This window comes from Alexandromys fortis, unplaced genomic scaffold, assembly GCF_014885135.2.
Source record: "Alexandromys fortis isolate MF-2015 unplaced genomic scaffold, M_Fortis_MF-2015_v1.1 scaffold_178, whole genome shotgun sequence".
Classification (NCBI taxonomy): domain Eukaryota; kingdom Metazoa; phylum Chordata; class Mammalia; order Rodentia; family Cricetidae; genus Alexandromys; species Alexandromys fortis.
The window spans coordinates 3,047,834-3,067,082 of record NW_026068054.1 but is presented as its reverse complement, the minus strand read 5'-3'; positions in this window follow the sequence as shown (position 1 = coordinate 3,067,082).

Genomic DNA, 19,249 nt, shown 5'->3' with positions numbered 1-19,249 from the left:
AGAGAGAGAGAGAGAGAGAGAGAGAGAGAGAGAGAGAGAGAGAGAGAGAGAGAGAGAGAGAGAGAGAGAGAGAGAGAGAGACCCAGGGACCAAAGCCTTGCTATCCTCCCTGTTCCTTCCTCACGCCTCCCTCTCCCTTTCCTTTCCTTCCTGAGATCAAGGCCACTTTATTCGTCCATCCTCTCGTCTCACAACCCACTCCCCCACTCAAGGTCACACCCTCTTCCAACTCAAAGCAACTCCTCTGAACAGGAGGGCTGGCAAAATCAAAGTGTCTCCCTGTCATTATGTTGCCTTATTTATTCCAAAAGAGCCTATTTGTATTCATGTCAGACAGAGAGGGTAATATATTAACCATTTGGTAAGATGTGTATCAGAAAGGAGGCAACAACCTTGCAAAGGGGCAAAGGAAAACGGACACTGATGACAATCGAGGGAATGTCTCTACTACACTTGGGCACGGAAGTGGAGTCTTGTGTGTTTTAGCATGTGCATCAAGTGCACGAGCTGCCATTCGAAACTCCACTTCAGCGAAAGGCAATGTGTCGTTCATGTGGGGACACTCATAGGATGGGCGAAGCAGACTAAACAGTGAAGGCGCCCCACATGAAAGCTGACAATGGCTCCCTTATTGATCAGTCTCAGAGGGACAGGGCTAAGCGGCCTACCAGAGTCAACCAGCCTGAAGGTAAAATGGCCTTGTGTAGGTTTAGAAGGTGAGTTGGGTGTGTTAAGTTGGGAGCCTAGACCCCCAGCCCCTTGCATCTATCCCAGCCTCCAGGCCTGAGAGTTTGTATTGGTCTGGACTACAAATCCCAGCAGGCCACGTCCTGACCTCCTTCCTGGGGGGGGGGTGGTCAGGGCCACTCCCTGGTTGCATTTCCGGCCTCCGGTTTCCCCTCGGGGCCACCCTTTAAACCCTCGGGGAATCCCTTTAAGCCTGAATATTTCTTAATTTGGCTTGATTGGGATTTTGCATTGGCAGAGAGCTCCTGTTAGGAAAATGTTCCTAGCCTGGAGCGAGTTCCTTAGCTTTGTTAGGAAAACCTCTTGACAGCTCACCTGCATCTTCAGAATGAGGTTGAAGTTCCTCATACAGGCTCTGTAACGGGTCTTCTTCAGTGGGTTCATGGGACAAGCTATGTCAAAGCAAATATCAGCCCCTGAGGGTAAGTAAGGGCTCCGGCAGGAAAGACCGTTCCTGCTAGCAGCTGATCCGTAGTTTGGAGGGCACTTTTCTCAAGTGTTCCAGGCTGTGTGTCCTAGAGTGGGAATTGCGCAGACGCAGCTGCAGAAGAAGCCGCGTCAGAAGAGAACGACTTCCAAGGGAGGAGACAGGACACATCAAAAAGAAAGGTTAGCCCCCTTAGGGCCGGCACAAAGCACGGGAGCTTTAAGTCTTTTTTGCACAAGAAGAGCGCGGGGTTTTCCGCACATGCTCAGTTATATGGAATTTACCTACAACTTCATACATCATATATCATACAGTTCGTGCATTTTCATCTCAAACCAGGCTTTATGTTTTCATATTGTTACCTCCAGATAGTCTGGAGTGTCTCCTTGGCTGGAGTCAGGTGTCTTCCTGCCTTGTCTTTGCCGACTTGTGTTTTTTGTTTGTTTTTGTTTATTTGTTTGCTTGTTTACCTTTAAGGCCTTAAGGCCCTACTACTCTCAGTCCTGCTTTCCTGTCTCGCTGCTACTCAACTGAAGCAGTCCACTGGGCTGCTGTCCCTACCCTTCAGCTGGAGGGTCCCATGGCTCCTCTCTGCCATTGCACAGCTCGCGGAACTCAGGAAACCTTTACTGACAGGATTAGTGACTTATTTTAAAAGAGCTCAATTCACGTACATCTAGATAGAAGGGCGGACGCAAGGCATGGTGCCGGGAGGATGCAGAGAAGAGAAGACTAAGAAACCGGAGTCCTCTCTGGTCTTTCTAACCTCCAGCCAAGTCCAAACCAATGACAAGTCCACCTTCTGGTCAAGAATCAAGGTCCTTATCCCTAATTGGCTAACCCAGTCTCTGTCTCCTGTTCTCATCATCAGGGCTGATCCATACCTTTCACCCGAAGGCAGTAACCCTGGAGGCCCACATATCCTCTACCCGCTCTACCTGCAAGCAATAAGGTCTTCCTTAAGACACGGTGGGTGGGACCAAATCACAACCAATGGTGCTTGATTCTGCACATCTGTTTCCTTGTCCAGTTCTAGCTCTGTTTACACTTAAAGCATATGTGAGTACCCAAACATAGACCTAGGGGTCACTGGGCCACCTTATTCCTCTCCCCACTGAAGCCATGGATGAATTAATCTTGTCTTTCTGCTTTTCTGTGTCTTCCCCGGTGGCATCTGGGGACAGGTGGTTGAGCCCAGCCTCTTGCAACTGCTGCATTCCAGGCTTTTGTCCTCAAAATCTAAGCTACGAAACCCCCATATAGTCAACAACCTTGAAGTCTGAACCTTTGTCAAATGAGATTTGTTCCTTGAGATGTCATTCTGCAGACGTGGCGGGTTAAATCTTTGGCCATTGGACATTCAATCAACCTTTTTTTACCTCTTTCTCTTTTCCATTACAGAAGCATGAAATAGGAAGTCCCAGCTCTCTTGTCACATGCTCATCATCCCTGGTCCCCTTCTTTAGGGACTTTCTAAATGTCATCTCATTAACCACAACTCAGGTGTAGGGGAGGTGTTGGGATGGTGGAGTAACAAAAATGCTCCCTTTATGTTGATTTCTCTTAGAGCCTGGAAATTCCAAGGACTGGGGGGAATCCTATCAAGAACCAGGTCCAAGACCAAACACATATCTCTTAAAAACATCATAGTGTTGTGACTGGGCAGTGGTGGTGCATACCTTTAATCCCAGCACTTGGGAGGCAGGGACAGGTGGATCTCTGTGAGTTTGAGACCAGCCTGGTCTACAAGAGCTAGTTCCAGGGCAGCTAGGGCCGTTACACAGAGAAACTCTGTCTCAAAAAAATGCAGAAAAAAAAAGAAAGAAAGAAAAGATAAGAAAACCAACCAAACAAATCGTAGTGTTAAACTACTGAGGATAATGCAATTGGACTTGTTAAAGGAGCCCTGTCCAGGCTGGTGCTTAGCATTAAGCAGATTTCCATTCTACACTGAAGGAATCACAGCCTCTGTGTCAGAGGTGTGTGGGGTTAGACTGTAAGTGATAGAATAGTTCTTAAAAAAAAAAAAAAAAGATTTGATTTTGTCCAGGAGAAATTGGAAGGGTTACAATGCAGCTAGCATTTGTGGAAAACTGTTGGATTTGTTAAACACTTTGTGTAGATTTTCACACTCCTTCTTGACAGTAACACTATAACATAAATTAGCATCTGGCAAATGAGGTTTAAGCATGTTAATCCAGCCAAGATTATCTGGTTGTCCAAGGGCAGAGCTGGGATTTGCAACCGGATGTGCTTTGGGGTCAGGCTGTCAGTGAGTAAAAGCCTGCTAGCTGGAGGCTGGGTGGACGTTTTGGGAAAGAATGGAAGCCGTGTTGAAATGCGCGCCTCATCCTCTTGCTATTTATGAAGCTGCAGGTGCTAGTGGGGGGTTGGGCTTCTGGAGAGGAATGGGAAGGGGAGGGGCTCCCAGAATTAAGCCCCTCACTCATTTGAGGTATTTCCCTGGTAGCTCTCATCTTTCCCAGGTCAAAAAGGTCACACACAAACCCCTCCTCCTTCAACCCGAGGTACACCATGGAAAATTTAGACATACTCACCAGAATGCAAACCCCAGGTGAGACCTGAATGGCACCCAGTGAACCTGTCCAATGCAGCGGTCTTTCTGTGGCTGAATTCTTGTGGTTTTTTTTTTTTTTTGGGGGGGGGGGAACTAAGCTTTAAGGTGGTGAATGAGGCTACTTAAAGTGAAACAGAAGGGGAAGGGGGCGTGGTCTGTCCTGCTCATCCTCTTCCTGTGAGGCTGTCACGGTTTTTCCAGTTGCCAGTTTCAGGACCAGCCTGATGTGGAAAGGTCCCTCATCCCCTCTCCATCCACCTCTTTCAAAATTCATCCTAACAAAGACCACTGGGGCCTCCACAGGGCTGGGTGTGAGCTGTCCCCTCTTGGACCACTCTGTGGTCTGGTCTCTGTTGAAGATTTTTTTTTTTCCCCCTTCAGGAGGCCCAACTGCTGCCACATTGTCAATTGCTAGCTGGTTACTATGGAAACAGGTCTCAAGAGGGCTCTGCTTTTCTCCCTTCTTGAATGAGGAGTAGAAGGCTTTGTGAGGGGCAGTGCTTTCCCCTTCATGGCCAGGAGAACTGGCTTTGGGTAATGGGGCTTACATAATTTTACCTAAGGACCCCACTCTTTGTTAGCAAAAGGTTGTCTGTTTTTCTCTCTTACTTGCAGACTCTGTCCTTGCTCCGCTTCTGATGGTTCAGATCTGATCTCTTTTATGAAATGATTATGACAGCAGAAGGAACAGTTCAGAGCACGCTAGCCCTGGATGGAGTAAGTCTGTTGATGAACACAACATGGACGAATCTCCAAATCACTACATAGAGAAAGAACCTTGCAAAAAAAAAAAAAAAAAAAAAAAAAAAAAAAAAAAAAAAAAAAAAAAAAAAAAAAAAGGAGTGCTCGGCTGCAAGATTCCATTTATATAGAATTCTAGAAAGTGACACAGAAATCAAATCAGATCAATGGTTGCTAGGGGATGGGGTAGAGGGGGAGGATGAATTATAAAAGAGCATGTGGAAATTTGGGAGGGAGATGAAAATGTTGCCTGAACGTAAGGCTGGTTTTCCAGGCAGGTACAGATTTCAGAACTGAACAATTGGTATACTTGAAACGGGCCCAGCTTAGCGCACATCAATTAGACCTCAGCAACACTAAAACAAAGCAGCAAGCTTCTGTTGGCTCCTAGTTTATATTTATTCATTTCTGTAATTCCTCTTACCTGAGGAGAGTGGCTACAGCCTTGGAGGCAGCAGGTCTGGATAGAGTGATACAGCAGGCAAGGTTTGCACCCGTTCCCTTCGTGTCTGACCTGGACCCCCAGGACTCTTGCCGTGGTTTGAGTATCGGTTGTTCCCACTAACTCATATAGGGCTTTACTCTCCAAAGCCTTGTGCTAATGATAAGGGGGTGAAATCTTAATCGGACTATTGTGTTTAGAGGTAGAATTTTGGGAAGTCATTAGATTAGGTCCCTAGGGTGGAGACCCATGACTGGGTCCCGGTGGCTTTATAAGGAGAGGAAGGGGACACATCGAGCTGTGTATGCTCACTTCTCCATGATAGGAAGCGGCTGTGCATGGGCCTTTATCGGGTTGTTTTGATGGCACGTCTCCAGAATCACAAGGAAAGTAAAAATTAGCCTCTTTTTTCTCTATAGAATCCCATCTTCACCATGCTGTTACACTGACGGGCACTGATCTCCAGTGGTGGGGTTTGAAGAGCTAAAGACACAGAACTAGAGCAGGATCGGAAGACTACCTTTGCCAGACGTTAGAATTCATGATTCCTTCTGTGTTCCTGGAACCCGTTCCTGTTTTCCAGCTTAGTATTTCCTTTTCTATAGTTATCGTTCATCCTGGGGTTTCTCATAAATAAGATACATACAAATGTATGTTTCTGTGTGCGGAGTCGTATGCCATGGAAGGGCATCCCAGACAATGACAAGGCAGACAATGCCAAGCGCATACATGACAATGGTCCCATAATAATAATTTAACCATCCTACTCAGTGTAAGTTCAAAAAGTTCTGACCATGATGGCATTGACCAACAACACATTTTTCATACTATAGACCTATAGATGCGTGTGCACTTGTTCATTACTGTCGAAAACTATAGTTTTAGACATAGTTTATATAGATGGAGCATTGATTAAAAATAGTTTGCAGCTCCCAAACCAGGTGTCTCCTCCACCGTGTACTCAGGACTCTTCTGGGCACTAGAGACACGCATTAACACAGTCCCTCGGTTGAAGGTTCTAACACTGTAGTAGGGAATGTAGCTTAGGATGTGAGTTACAGAAACTGTGGGGATACTGCAAACATCTTGGTAGATGCAGGAAAACAGGACTCACGGAAGTGAGCTGAAAAGGGGAGGCGTGATGGCAAAGCCAAAGGACTCATCAGCAATGAGCTGGAGACGAACTTGCTGTTTGTAATGGAAGCAGGGTTCTAAGAAGACACAAACCTCAGAGAAGTATTTAGGACCCAGATCATCACGGTCCATTTGCGACCCAAGAAGGGAATTAGACTTTTGTATGTGGTCCATAGGCAGTTTTTACAAGGTTTTTATGTAACAGAAAGCTAGATCTAAATTTCAAAGGATTACTTAGCTATAGATGTATCTTTGCCTAGACAATAAAGCAACTGGGAATCAATCTAGTAATGGTACCCAGATCCAAGCTATGTGTGGGGATAGAGGCTATATATATATATAATTAAGAAAATAGAATTAATAGAAAACTGACTGGACATGAGGTAGAAAGGCAAGTAGGGAAAGCTAGGAACGATGTCCAAAGGTTGGAAAAACTAATGAGTAAAATTTTCTTTTTTTTTTATTTTTCGAGACAGGGTTTCTCCACAGTTTTGGTTCCTGTCCTGGAACTAGTTCTTGTAGACCAGGCTGGCCTCGAACTCACAGAGATCCGCCTGCCTCTGCCTCCTGAGTGCTGGGATTAAAGGCGTGCACCACCACCGCCCGGCTCTCTGAGTAAATTTTTATGTACCAGGTTATGAGTTTAACCGAGGTTAGATGAGATCATAATTTCAGTTTGAGACATGTTGGCAGGTACCAGAGTCTCATTGAGCAATTGGGGAAGAAGTAAAAATTATATGCATAAAATTCTGGGACTGGGTCTAGTGTAGAGGGATTTGGCACACTGAGGGGAACTGAAGCCACCAGGAAGGAATGAAAGAGTAAGAATGCCTAGAATTAAAACTGTGGGTGGCTTCTATGCTCGTGGATGGGGAAAGGTGATGTTGTGAGGATGGTATCCTACCAAAAGTAAGCTACAGGCCCAACACAATCTCCGTCAAAACCCTAACACCCCTCTTTACTGAAATAGAAAACCAATCTGAAAATTCCTATGGCAGTAGAAAAGACCCCGGATAGACAGTGATCCCGAGCAAACATAGTGTTGCAGCACCGCCATAGCTCATCCAAAGGTATGCTGCAGGATCGCAGTAATAAAAATGTCACGGTGCAGGCCCTAAATCAGACAAGCAGACTATATGCAGATTAACGAAATAAAATGGAGTACTCAGAGAAAAGCCCACACAGATACAGACAACTTTGTTCTTCCAAAAATACACACTGGAAAATTTTAAAAAAAGAAAGAAAAGAAAAACAAATCAGTCTCTTCAAAAAATCGCACTGGGAAAACTGTGTATCAACATAGAGAAGAATGAAACTACATCCTTATCTCTTACTGTGCACAAAAATCAACTCCAAATGGACCAAAGACTGCAGTGTAAGATCTGGAAGTGCTCGAAGGAGAGCTTTTTAAATATGACCCCCTCAGTCAGGGCCACAAGAGTCAAACGAGATCCTACGTTTTATAAAGGGAACTGTTAACTGAGTGAAGAAACAGTCTCCAGAATGGAAGAAAATCTTTGTTAGTCACATGTCTGACAGATGATTAATATCTACACTAGCCAAAGAATTTTAAAAAGTAAGCATGAGGAACATGAAACTCTCACCCCCCCCAGACAAAACAACAACAACAACAAACCCCTAAAAAAAATGTGTTAAGGAACTAATCAGAAAGTTCTCAGAAGAAAAATGCAAATAATCAATAGATATTTTTAGTATTTATTCAACAACCTTAGCCACCAGGCAAATGCAAATTGAAGCTAATTTGCTATTTCTCCCGGAAGTAAGCAGGGCCATCATCAAGAAAGCTGGCGTGAGTGTGGGGAAAGAGGAACTCTTCCTTACCGATGGTCAGAGTCTCCTGGGAACCCAGGGTGGAGTTTTCTCAAAACACTCAGATAGACTTTCCATATGAGCCAGCTCTGCCATTCTTGAGCACACCCCCACATGACTCTCCATCCTATCACACAGGTGCTTGTATGTTCACGTTTATTGCTATTTAATTCATAAGTTCCAGGAAATGGAATTAGCCTGGTTGGCCAGTAACTGGTGAAGTGATTAATGTCAGTGTTGTATTTTGGAATTTTTGTTTTTGTTTTCTGTTTTGAGACAAGATCTCACTGTGTGGCCCTGTCTGGTCTGGAATTCATTATGTAGACAAAGAAGGCTGAAAGTCACAAAGATCTGCCCGCCTCTGTCTCCAGAGTACTACTACACCAGGCTACACAATGGAATTTTATTTGACCACGAAAAATGAAAGTATGAAATTTACAGGAAAATATTATATTAAGTGAGGTGACTTGGGCTCAAAACGACAAGCGTCAAATAGTCTGTAGCTACACATGCACATTTCTGCGGGAACAAGTGTGTCTAGAACTTGGGAGACAAGAAGGAATGCAGGATTCTTTACGTAGGAGATGGCAGTGGAGTCCACGCGATGTGAGAAGCAGGAGATAGAAACCGGGAAAGGAAAGATTTAACTATGTAGAAGGCAGGAGATGGGGAGGGAAGGCAAACCCGGCCTAACACTGTGAAAAAAGCCATGAGAAAATCTGATGCATGATGAGCTAAGTAAGAACACAAACATTTTTAGAAAGAGTGTGGGCGAAGAAAGCTTCTTCTAGAATCTGTACGTTGTTGTCAATAAATGAAAACCCCACTGTAGACATAGGCAACTTCCCCATGAGTTCTTAGTCAGGGAGGCCTCTGAGATCCTTACAAACGATATGGCCTCTTTCCACCACTGTGGGTTGCACACAAGAACCAGATGGTAAGATCCTATTGCTGAAGGTGCTCTATATCTTGAATGCAAGATAAAGAGAAGACAAGTTGAAACTAGCTAGACGTTTTCTCTCCGCTGGCCTTCCCCGATAGTTCCAGAAGGCATTATGCAGGCTGTTATCAACTGGCCAGGCCAGATGGCCCACTGGTAAAATAGTGGTATGCTGTGGGTGTAACCAAACGCTTTCTGATTGGATTTGACAGCCGCTTTGCAGGAGGGAATTCACATCTGGCCTGTAAACCTGGCCAAGAGCCCATGGCTGGAGTCATAGGTCATAGGCCCTAGTGGAGAAGCTATTGCTGTAGTTTTGCTAAATACACACGATGTGCTTGTCTTAAATCACCTCCCAAATAACTTTATACCCAAAGAATGGTGTCTCTGTCAGCTTTGCTCAGAGAAGCCTCTTTCTGCAGTGGCCAGCAGTGACTGTAGAGACTCACAGACCAAGGACAGAGAACAAGTAGTTTTCTTATGTCCCGTCATAAATAGGCTATCTATATCAACCCCTCCAAGGCTCAGGGAATATCATGGAAGAAAGGGCAGAAAGGATGTAAGAGCCAGAGGCTGTGGTAGGAGAGAGGTATGGAACACTGGGTGCGGACAGGGCATGGCTGTTGCCCTTGTGAACTCACAGCTGCCATTAGTACACGCACAAGTCAGACCTGAGAACAGCCTATCATGGAAGAGGGAGGGGCTGACGGGGCCGTCCCTTCTCTGAGGCTACGTGCGAAGTTATTGGTTGCTGGGAGAGGCACAGATATTTTCTTCTGTGCTGCAGTCACCGGTAAAGTGTCCACACTCTTGCAAACACACTGTCACCCTGACTTCTATAAACCCGAATGAGACTCATTAGTTCATCTCCCATCCCCACCAAAAAGAAGGGGAACTAGTAGGGATAAGGGGAGTTGTCAGGGGCAGGAAGGGGTCAAGAGGCGCAAGAGTGAAGAATATGATAGGAAAATCGTATCAACATGAGCAAAAGTGCTGTAATGAAGTGCACAGTTACGCATAGTTAATATGTGCTAATAAGAAACTTTCAATTATAAAAATTGCGGGATCTTAGTAGAGAATGGCACATGCTTCACAGGTGCTAATGTTCATATAACATGGAAAAAAGTCTCTAAATAGTGCTAAGCATGACTGATGTCTGATTGCTGATTGGACAATTTTAAGAGCTCCAATGCTGTTCCTTTTCATGACACCCCCCCCCCCCCGTTTTTTTTTCTTAAACCTAGACTAACATTATATACGCAGGCAGGTTTTTTTTTTTTTCTCCTTTGCAACAAGCCTTTAAGGCTAGGTACCAGTGTGATTTATTTAAATTTTGGCATGTGATAAGGTGCTGGTGAGGGAAATTGAGTGTTTTCCTCCTCACAGTTCCCACGTTGAGCTTTGTAGCAAATTGTTCTTGACGTCCCCGTTGACATTTCGTGAGAGCAGATTTAAACGGGGAGGTATTTGTCTGCCCTGAGAGAAGAATTGTAGTCATTTTCACGTAAGGAAGGAATCAGGAGCTGCTGGGATATGTTCTGAATGGTGTAGGCATGCCTTTGCTGCTATAACTGAAACCGCTGGACAGCTGTTCTCTCAGTGTCTGTGAAAACATTCGGGAGATTCCCTTTTGTTTAGCCCCTGGACTCTTTTGATTTCTCCTTAGCTTGCCAGACCAAATCATCATTCTGCCCAAATCACCCAGAAAACATAAGTAACTCCCGGTCTTTGTTTCTGTCAAACACTAAGAGAAACCAGTCACGGGGCGCAACCCATTCACGTTCACGTCTTAATGTTAAGTGAACGTTCTTGGTGTTTACAGTCCGCATTAATTAATTAATGTGGGGCATCATGAAAATGGTTTTTGTGTGCGCTGGGTCAGTTTCATAATGAGCAGAATTTCTGCAAGGGATTTCTTCATCATTTAGCAGTCGAGAACATGCTATTATTTTATAAGCCCTCCTGATAAATCATTTGACAAATACTTCTCAGCCTTTTACAATAATTTTGATTTCCTGTGATTTCAATTGTCTCTGCATTTTTTCCTTGTAAATAGTTGAAGAGTAAGCACATTTTCCAAGAGCTGCAGGGAGGCTGAGATGCCAGTTGCATTTTAACGATATAGGGCATTATCGTTCCTACTGTAGCCAATTCTCTTTTAAATCATTGCAGTTTCGGCTCTAGCCTCCAGCTATAGAATTCTTTTCAGGCTGGCAGTGAACTTGGCAGGTTGCCAGAAGAAATATAAAGGTGTTTTGGTCCACCAAAGTATTTTGAGTGGTTCTTAGGGATACAGTGTTCCTCAGTACATCTGCAAAACATTGCCCCCCCCCAACCCCCGAAGTGAATTTTCATGTGAAAAGCCCCCTTAATCATCCCCAGTATTGTTTATCTCAATGCGGCCATTGCAGTGCCCCCCCCCACCCCGGGGTGCCTGCAAAATAAACAAGGGGGATAGCCTAAAGACTTTTCAAAGTGGCAGGTGCTGCGGCTGTACCCTATTCACTTAGTTTGCAATAACATTTCTGGGCTAATCTGCAGGCAAACAAGAGACAGGTGACACGCTGAAGCAAGCACAGGGCATCGGGGAAGCTGGTTCCAGCCAATGGGGGTCAGCTCCAGATAAGAGCTTCGGGAGGCCAGTGTGGGAGGGGAGCAACTGGGGTTTCACTCTCTTGCTCTCTGGGTTCTCATGGTGAAGCTCTAACATTTAAACTGAAGACGTTAAGTAAGCCTTCTAGTTTCACATGGAAACAAAAGGAGACTCAAGAAGAGAGGGTCTTATGATTGACTGTTGTGTGTGCGCGCGCATACGTGTGTGTCTGTGTGTGTGTTTACACATATGCGTATTGAAACATATTTGCGTTTAAAGAAAATAAATACATCCAAACACGAGGAAATAACCATCCGCTTGCTATGTGGGCTCTGAATTCGAGCCAGGTATGTCCTGTTTTCACAACGCACCAAGGTGTTTGCATGCCCAACACCGACACGCACAGTGGAATTCAAGAAATAAATGATTAAACAGATTTTTCTATTCTTGCCTTTTCACTGATTGCCACACGTGTGAAAAAAATGACTTCTCGCAGACATTTTAAGGAGCTGGATTAGGCATAGCCGTGCAGAGACTCACTGGGAAGGCAGCTGTAGGAAGCTGCAAAGAGGATCACTGTTAACCAGCACTCCCCCTTGTTTCTTAAAAGTAGTTATCCAGAAACTGGTGACAAAAGAAATGTTTTGTGTAAGATTCTTTTTCTTCAAAAACTTTTTTTTTTTTTAAGAAAATGAAGCACAGCCGTCATGAGCAACACCGAATGCACAAGAACATTGAAAAGTCATTAAATCTACTGTGCTGGCCTGTAGGACCCTGGGATTGACTCAGTGCTCAGGACAGGTGGAAGGCTTCGCACGAGATCTTAGAAAACACAACAAAAGCCAGATGGTAGCATTTTCCTTGGGAAGCTGTGGCAAGGTCTGTTTTGCTACTGTGATCAAGCAGAGGACGTGCTTGACGCGCCTGTTACGTCTTCACCCTTGGCTCTTTTCAAACCCTGTCTTTGGTGCCGGATCTCAGCTGTTTCCAAGGTGGTCAGCCTTGGTTAATAAAAATATGTTATTTACTGAGTAGTGAATGAATAGAAGGAAGCTGTCTCCTCATAGGAAACAGAGCAACTAGAACCCCCAAACCTAGATGTTTTGGAGACATGGTGAGAATATGAACTCCAAAAAAAATCCATCTGGGAATCTGTGACGTAAACGTGACATACAGCATATTATCAGGCATAGCTCGTCTGAGATTCGGGAAAGGGATAGACTTCTCTACGAAGATCAGAGGTGACTGTTGGTAAAGCAGTACTAGCTATGGCCAAGGGCCTGCTGCCCTTCCTCAGAGGTTTGCTCTGGTCGGTGTGCCATTAAGAAGTCATTTGTGAGGGGGCTGGAGAGATGGCTCAGAGGTTAAGAGCACTGGCTGCTCTTCCAGAGGTCCTGAGTTCAATTCCCAGCAACCACATGGTGGCTCACAACCATCTGTACTAAGATCTGGCGCCCTGCTCTGGCGTGTGGGCATACATCGAGGCAGAATGTTGTATACATAATAAATAATAAATAATAAATAAATCTTTAAAAAAAAAAAGAAGTCATTTGTGCAGGTGTGTAACAAGAAGGATTGCCTATTGGCCATCCTGAGTCAGGACCATAGTGGAAACCTTTGATGTTCCAATCTCTAGGATGTTTTTATTTTTAGCATAATAATGACAGTTTACCATAAAAAGTGACTTGAGATTTTTTTTTAAAGTTAACTTTTTATGGTTGTCATCTGGGTTTGGTTGGCAAAGTCACTCTCCAACAGTCAGGGAAGTTTTGATGTTTCAGTGCTTGCCCAAGAATGAAAGTTAAACAAATCAGAAGTGTAAGGAAATAGCAGCATTTGTGAAAAGAGATGCATTAAGGGAATAGATAGTCTAAGTTTTACTTTTAAAATATACTTTTAAAAAATGTGAAGATTTTCAATGAAATATAGATGATGTAGGTGATAGGTAACTTCTGAATGGAAATGATACCCCTTGCTAACAGAAAAAGGTTGACCATGGACCTGTAGTGATGATAAAAACACATACCTTTTTTTGGTAGAAGTACACAGATATACATTATGAATATAATATATATTATATGTACACAAATAATATATATTTTATAAACATATATAATACATATATTCGACATATATATGTGTATATTCATATATATGAACACACATGGATGATATAACCTCAGAGGAAGTAAAGACTTCCTGAAGAGAAGCCATGGGTCTTTCCAAGGATTGTGGTGATGAAGTAGAAGGTTCTAGGTAAAAGCATATAGAATGTTGTCAACACATAAGTGTAAGCATTCTCTCTGTTGTTAGCACAAAGCCTGGCAAAATATCTTAAGTAAGAAAAGATTTATCTATGCTCACAGTTTCAGAGGGTTTAGCTTACAGTTACTTGACTTCATGAGCTGGGGCAGAACACAGTGACAATGGGGACAGGAGGTGGAGAGAGACATTTCACATTAGTCTGGAAACAGAAAGAAATAGGCATTCAGGAAGAGCCAAGGGCACAGGAAGAGATCTAAGACCACTGTAGGGATAAGTCCCACCCCTTAGGGGGCGTGTTCGCCTCAGGCTAAAGTTCTCCTATAAAATTGGTGAGCGTGCTCCCAGCGCTCTCTTCTGCTTTCCTGGTCTCCGCGCGAACAGTGGTTCTGTAAGTCTATTCCTCCATTAAAGCTGTCTATATTTTGACAATCTGTCTGCATTCGCTTACGCCGTTACATTTTGGCGTCCAACGTCGGGCTATTTTGCCCCCGACTCAAGCGCGTAGCCTGCTAGCTAACACAGCACGCTCCCGGGTGTCATTTTCTTAGTTTATGACTCGGGCCCCAGGGCTGAGTCCGAGATACACTCTGCCTTCAGGCCCATAATATCCAGAGAGGCAGGCAGATCTCTGTGAGTTCAAGGCCGGCCAGGCGGTGGTGGCAGACGCCTTTAATCCCAGCACTCCGGAGGCAGAGGCAAGCGGATCTCTGTGAGTTCAAGGCCGGCCAGGCTGTGGTGGCACACGCCTTTAATCCCAGCACTCGGGAGGCAGAGACAAGCGGATCTCTGTGAGTTCGAGGCCAACCTGGTCTACAAGAGCTAGTTCCAAGACAGGCTCCAAAACCACAGAGACCACCACCGGCAGGAACCAGTCGTTGCAGGTAAGAGAAAAAATTTTCTTTTATAATTAAAATGTCTGAACACGTTACCATTCAAGAATTTAACAGTTTTTTTAATTGTACCATGTGGGAGATTTTACAAGAGGTGTCTATCACCCCACCTCTATGGATCTTTCTGGGATTCGTAGTTTTCCTTGGCACTATATGGTTTGATAATAGAAATATGATAAAGTCTTTACGAGCAGAGGTTGCACGCTTAAAAACAATTGAGAATGACAACAATCTTCTCAAGAATCAGTTTGAAGTTCTCCAGGAGGAGAACAGATCTTTGTTTAACATGACTCGATCAACTGAGGAAAATTTAAAAAAGGTACAGACTGATATTAAGGAGAAATTCATTACTATGGAAGAGGGAACAGCTGATTTGGATCGTAAGCTCCAGTCCCTTTCTGTAGGAACTGAAACATTACAGGCTGATATTAAGGAGAAATTCATTACTATGGAAGAGGGAACAGCTGATTTGGATCGTAAGCTCCAGTCCCTTTCTGTAGGAACTGAAACATTAGTGGCTGATATTAAGGAGAAACTCATTACTATGGAAGAGGGAACAGCTGATTTGGGTTGTAAGCTTCAGTCCCTTTCTGTAGGAACTGAAATAGTAACTGAGAGAATCAAAACTGCTGAATGTGACTATCGGATTTTGTCTAAAGCTTATGACAGATTGGCAGAAAGATTGTCAATACAAGAAGGCACGGTTTATGCCATAAAAATTATGTCCAAAGATGAGAACTTATCTCTAATGGACAAACTTCATACTTTAGAATCCTCAATGAAGGCTTTGGAACATAATTCTGGACAGGAGATACAGACATTGCAGAAGGCAATGGTGAATAGAATTGAAAAGATTGAGGAATTTCTAAATTCTGATGAAGAAGAACAAACGGTAGAAAGGCAAATTTTAACTACATCTGTGGGTAAATCCCTCCGGGACAATTTCCACAAATCTCTACCTACAGCTCTACCTGCCTTTCCAGTAATAACAACAGAGAAGGTGATTGGTTCCAGAAACCCTAGGGTCATTAAGGAAGATACATGGGAGCATGTCCGTATGAATGATCTCAAAGAAATTAAACAGGCTGTCATGACTTTCGGGATGCATTCCTCTTTTGTTAAAGAGATGCTAAAGTCTTGGGCATCCACAAGCAGAGCTACGCCATTGGACTGGCTCCAGCTGAGCTCTGCAGTCCTTGAGAGTGGGCCGCACTTAAAATGGAAATGCTTGTTCAGGCAAGAGGCTAGACTTTTAGAACAGCAAGAAAAGGCGAAGGGAAGTGACATCTCCCTAGATAAAATTCTAGGTGAAGGACGCTTTTCTGACCCTCAGGAACAAGCTAATTTGGACGAAAACACACTCTCCATATGCACTACAGCAGCCTTAAGGGCTTGGGACAGGGTACAAGACCCAGGACAGAGAATGGAATCATTTGTCACAATTAAACAAGGTCTGAGAGAACCTTTTAGTGATTTTTTACAAAGACTTACTAAGGCTGTGCAAATAGGGATACCTGACCCTGACGCAAGACGTATAATGATTGAGTCTTTGGCTTATGAAAATGCAAATGTGGAATGCAAAAAGATTTTGGGGCCTTTAAGGTTCAGATCAGCACCCTTGGAAGAATGGGTCTTGCATACACTGGATGTTGATACATTTGATTATGGCACTGAAGCATGGGTAGAAGAAGCAATTTCCAATGGTAAAAGGAGACACCAGAATACCAAATGTTTTAATTGTGGCAAAATGGGTCATATGAAAAGGAATTGTAAACAACGGATCTTCAGAAATAATAATAATGCATCTTCTAGAAATAACAGAAATAGGAGGACTCAGCCTTCAGGTTTATGTAGAAGATGTGGAAAAGGTAGACATTGGACGAATGAATGCAGGTCTACAAGAGATAGACAAGGCAACCTGATACAGACGGGAAACGTGAGAGGGGGGGCCTCACAGGCCCCCATGGCAAACATGGTTCAGTCATTTCCAGTTTCTGCAGAGAACGTGCCTCGTCAGGACAATTAGGAAACCTCATGCCTACTGTTACAAACGATAATGAGCAGAAAGATGAGTTACGTGTGTTTTGGCAAACTTCTATAAATGATCAAAGACCTAAGCTGAGAGTGTGTGTAAATGGCATTTTTATTACTGGCCTGCTGGACACAGGTGCTGATGTAAGTATCATTACCCCAGAATCTTGGCATCCGTATTGGCCTCTTCAGAATGTAAATGTTCAGCTCCTGGGAATTGGAACCCTATCTCGAGTAAGACAGAGCACAAGATGGGTTGAATGTATAGGGCCTGAGGGACAAATAGGAAAATTAAGGCCATATGTAGCCAATATTGCAATGAATTTATGGGGTCGTGACCTATTACAACAATGGAATACCCAAATTAACATTCCTGCTACTTCTAGAGCCTATATTTCTGAGAATAATATTAAAAGATATTACAAACGGAGAAAACCGGCCATTCGGGCCATACAAGAACAAGTAATTGAAGCCCCTTCAGAGATACCAACAGCCTTGCCTCTAAAATGGTTGACTGAGAAACCAATATGGACAAAGCAATGGCCTCTAGCTGAGGAAAAGTTACAGGCTTTAGAACAGCTGGTACAAGAGCAATTAGATGCTGGACATATAGAAGAATCTACCAGCCCTTGGAATTCTCCTGTATTTGTGGTTAAGAAAAAATCAGGTAAATGGAGAATGGTGACAGATCTCAGAGCTATCAACAAGGTTATTCAACCTATGGGTCCTCTGCAATCTGGAATCCCTTTGCCCTCTTTATTACCAAAAGGATGGCCTCTTATAGTTATTGATTTAAAGGATTGTTTTTTCACCATACCTTTACAAAAAGAAGATAGAGAAAAATTTGCCTTCACGGTGCCTACTTACAACAATTCTCAACCTTCCAAGAGGTACCACTGGGCCGTCCTCCCCCAGGGTATGTTAAATAGCCCCTCCTTGTGCCAATATTTTGTGAACCAACCATTGCAAATAATACGCAAGAAATTTCCCAAATCTATAATATACCACTACATGGACGACATCTTGTTATCCGATTCAAACATGGATACCTTGAACAGACTGTTTGAAGAAATAAAGATACTTTTACCTAAATGGGGATTGCAAATTGCTCCTGAGAAGATACAGAAGGGAGATTCTGTTAATTATTTAGGTTATAAAATAGGTTTGCAAAAAATTAAGACACAAAAGGCACAAATTAGGAGAGATCGCCTACAGACTCTTAATGACTTTCAAAGACTGTTAGGAGACATTTCCAGTCTACGACCAGCTGTTGGGATAACACCTGATCTAATAATTCATTTGAACAAAACCTTGGAAGGTGATAAAGACTTAAACAGTCCCAGAGAATTAACAGCTGAAGCAGAAAAGGAACTGACAATAATTGAGGAAAAATTACAACAGGCACATGTGGACAGGGTGAATCCAGAGCTCGATTGTATTCTCGTCATATTACCATCCAAAATTTCTCCTACAGGAATTTTAATGCAGAGAGATGATATTATCTTGGAATGGATCTTTTTACCACATAAACCAAGTAAAAAACTGAAAACTTATGTGGAAAAAGTCTCTGAGTTAATTATAAAAGGCAAGCTGAGACTTCGTCAACTAGCAGGCATAGACCCAGCAGAAATTATAGTGCCTTTCACTGCTGATGAACTAAAGAAATTATGGGAAGATAATGAAACATGGCAAAGAGCTTGTGCTAATTTTTTGGGAGACATTAATAACAACTATCCAAAAAGCAAGAGGCTTAACTTCATAAAGAGAACTTCTTGGATCCTTCCTCGAATCGTCCGTGATGCTCCAATAACTGGAGCCCGTACATTCTATACTGATGCCAATAAAACAGGGAAGGCAGGTTACAAATCGGAAGACTTGGGTAAGGTGGAACAAAGTCCTTATGATTCTGTCCAGAAGGCAGAATTATATGCCATTCTTATGGTGCTAAGGGATTTTAGAGAACCTATTAATATAGTTACTGATTCACAATACGCAGAAAGAGTTATTTTACATATTGAAACTGCTGAATTTATACCTGATGATACAGAACTAACCTCATTGTTTATCCAGGTTCAAGATTTGATCAGGAACAGGCTTTGCCCTATGTACATAACACACATCCGATCCCATACGGGTCTGCCAGGTCCTCTAGCACAAGGTAATGCAGAAATTGATCAATTATTGATTGGTAGTGTGCTACAAGCCTCTGAATTTCATAAAAAACATCATGTTAATAGCAAAGGTTTGAAGAAAGAGTTTTCTATCACATGGCAACAAGCTAAGGAGATTGTAAAGAAATGCCCTACTTGCTCTTTCTATAACCAAACGCCACTGCCTGCAGGGGCTAATCCAAAGGGCACCCAAAGGAATGAAATCTGGCAGATGGATGTGTTTCACTTTGCAGAATTTGGCAAATTGAAGTATGTTCACCACACCATTGACACTTATTCAGGCTTTCAGTGGGCAACTGCTTTAAGTTCAGAAAAAGCTGATTCAGTAATCACTCATTTATTAGAAGTCATGGCTATCATGGGTATACCTACACAAATAAAGACAGATAATGGTCCTGCTTATGCCTCTAGGAAAATGAAACGGTTTTTTGACTATTACAATATCAAGCATGTTACAGGT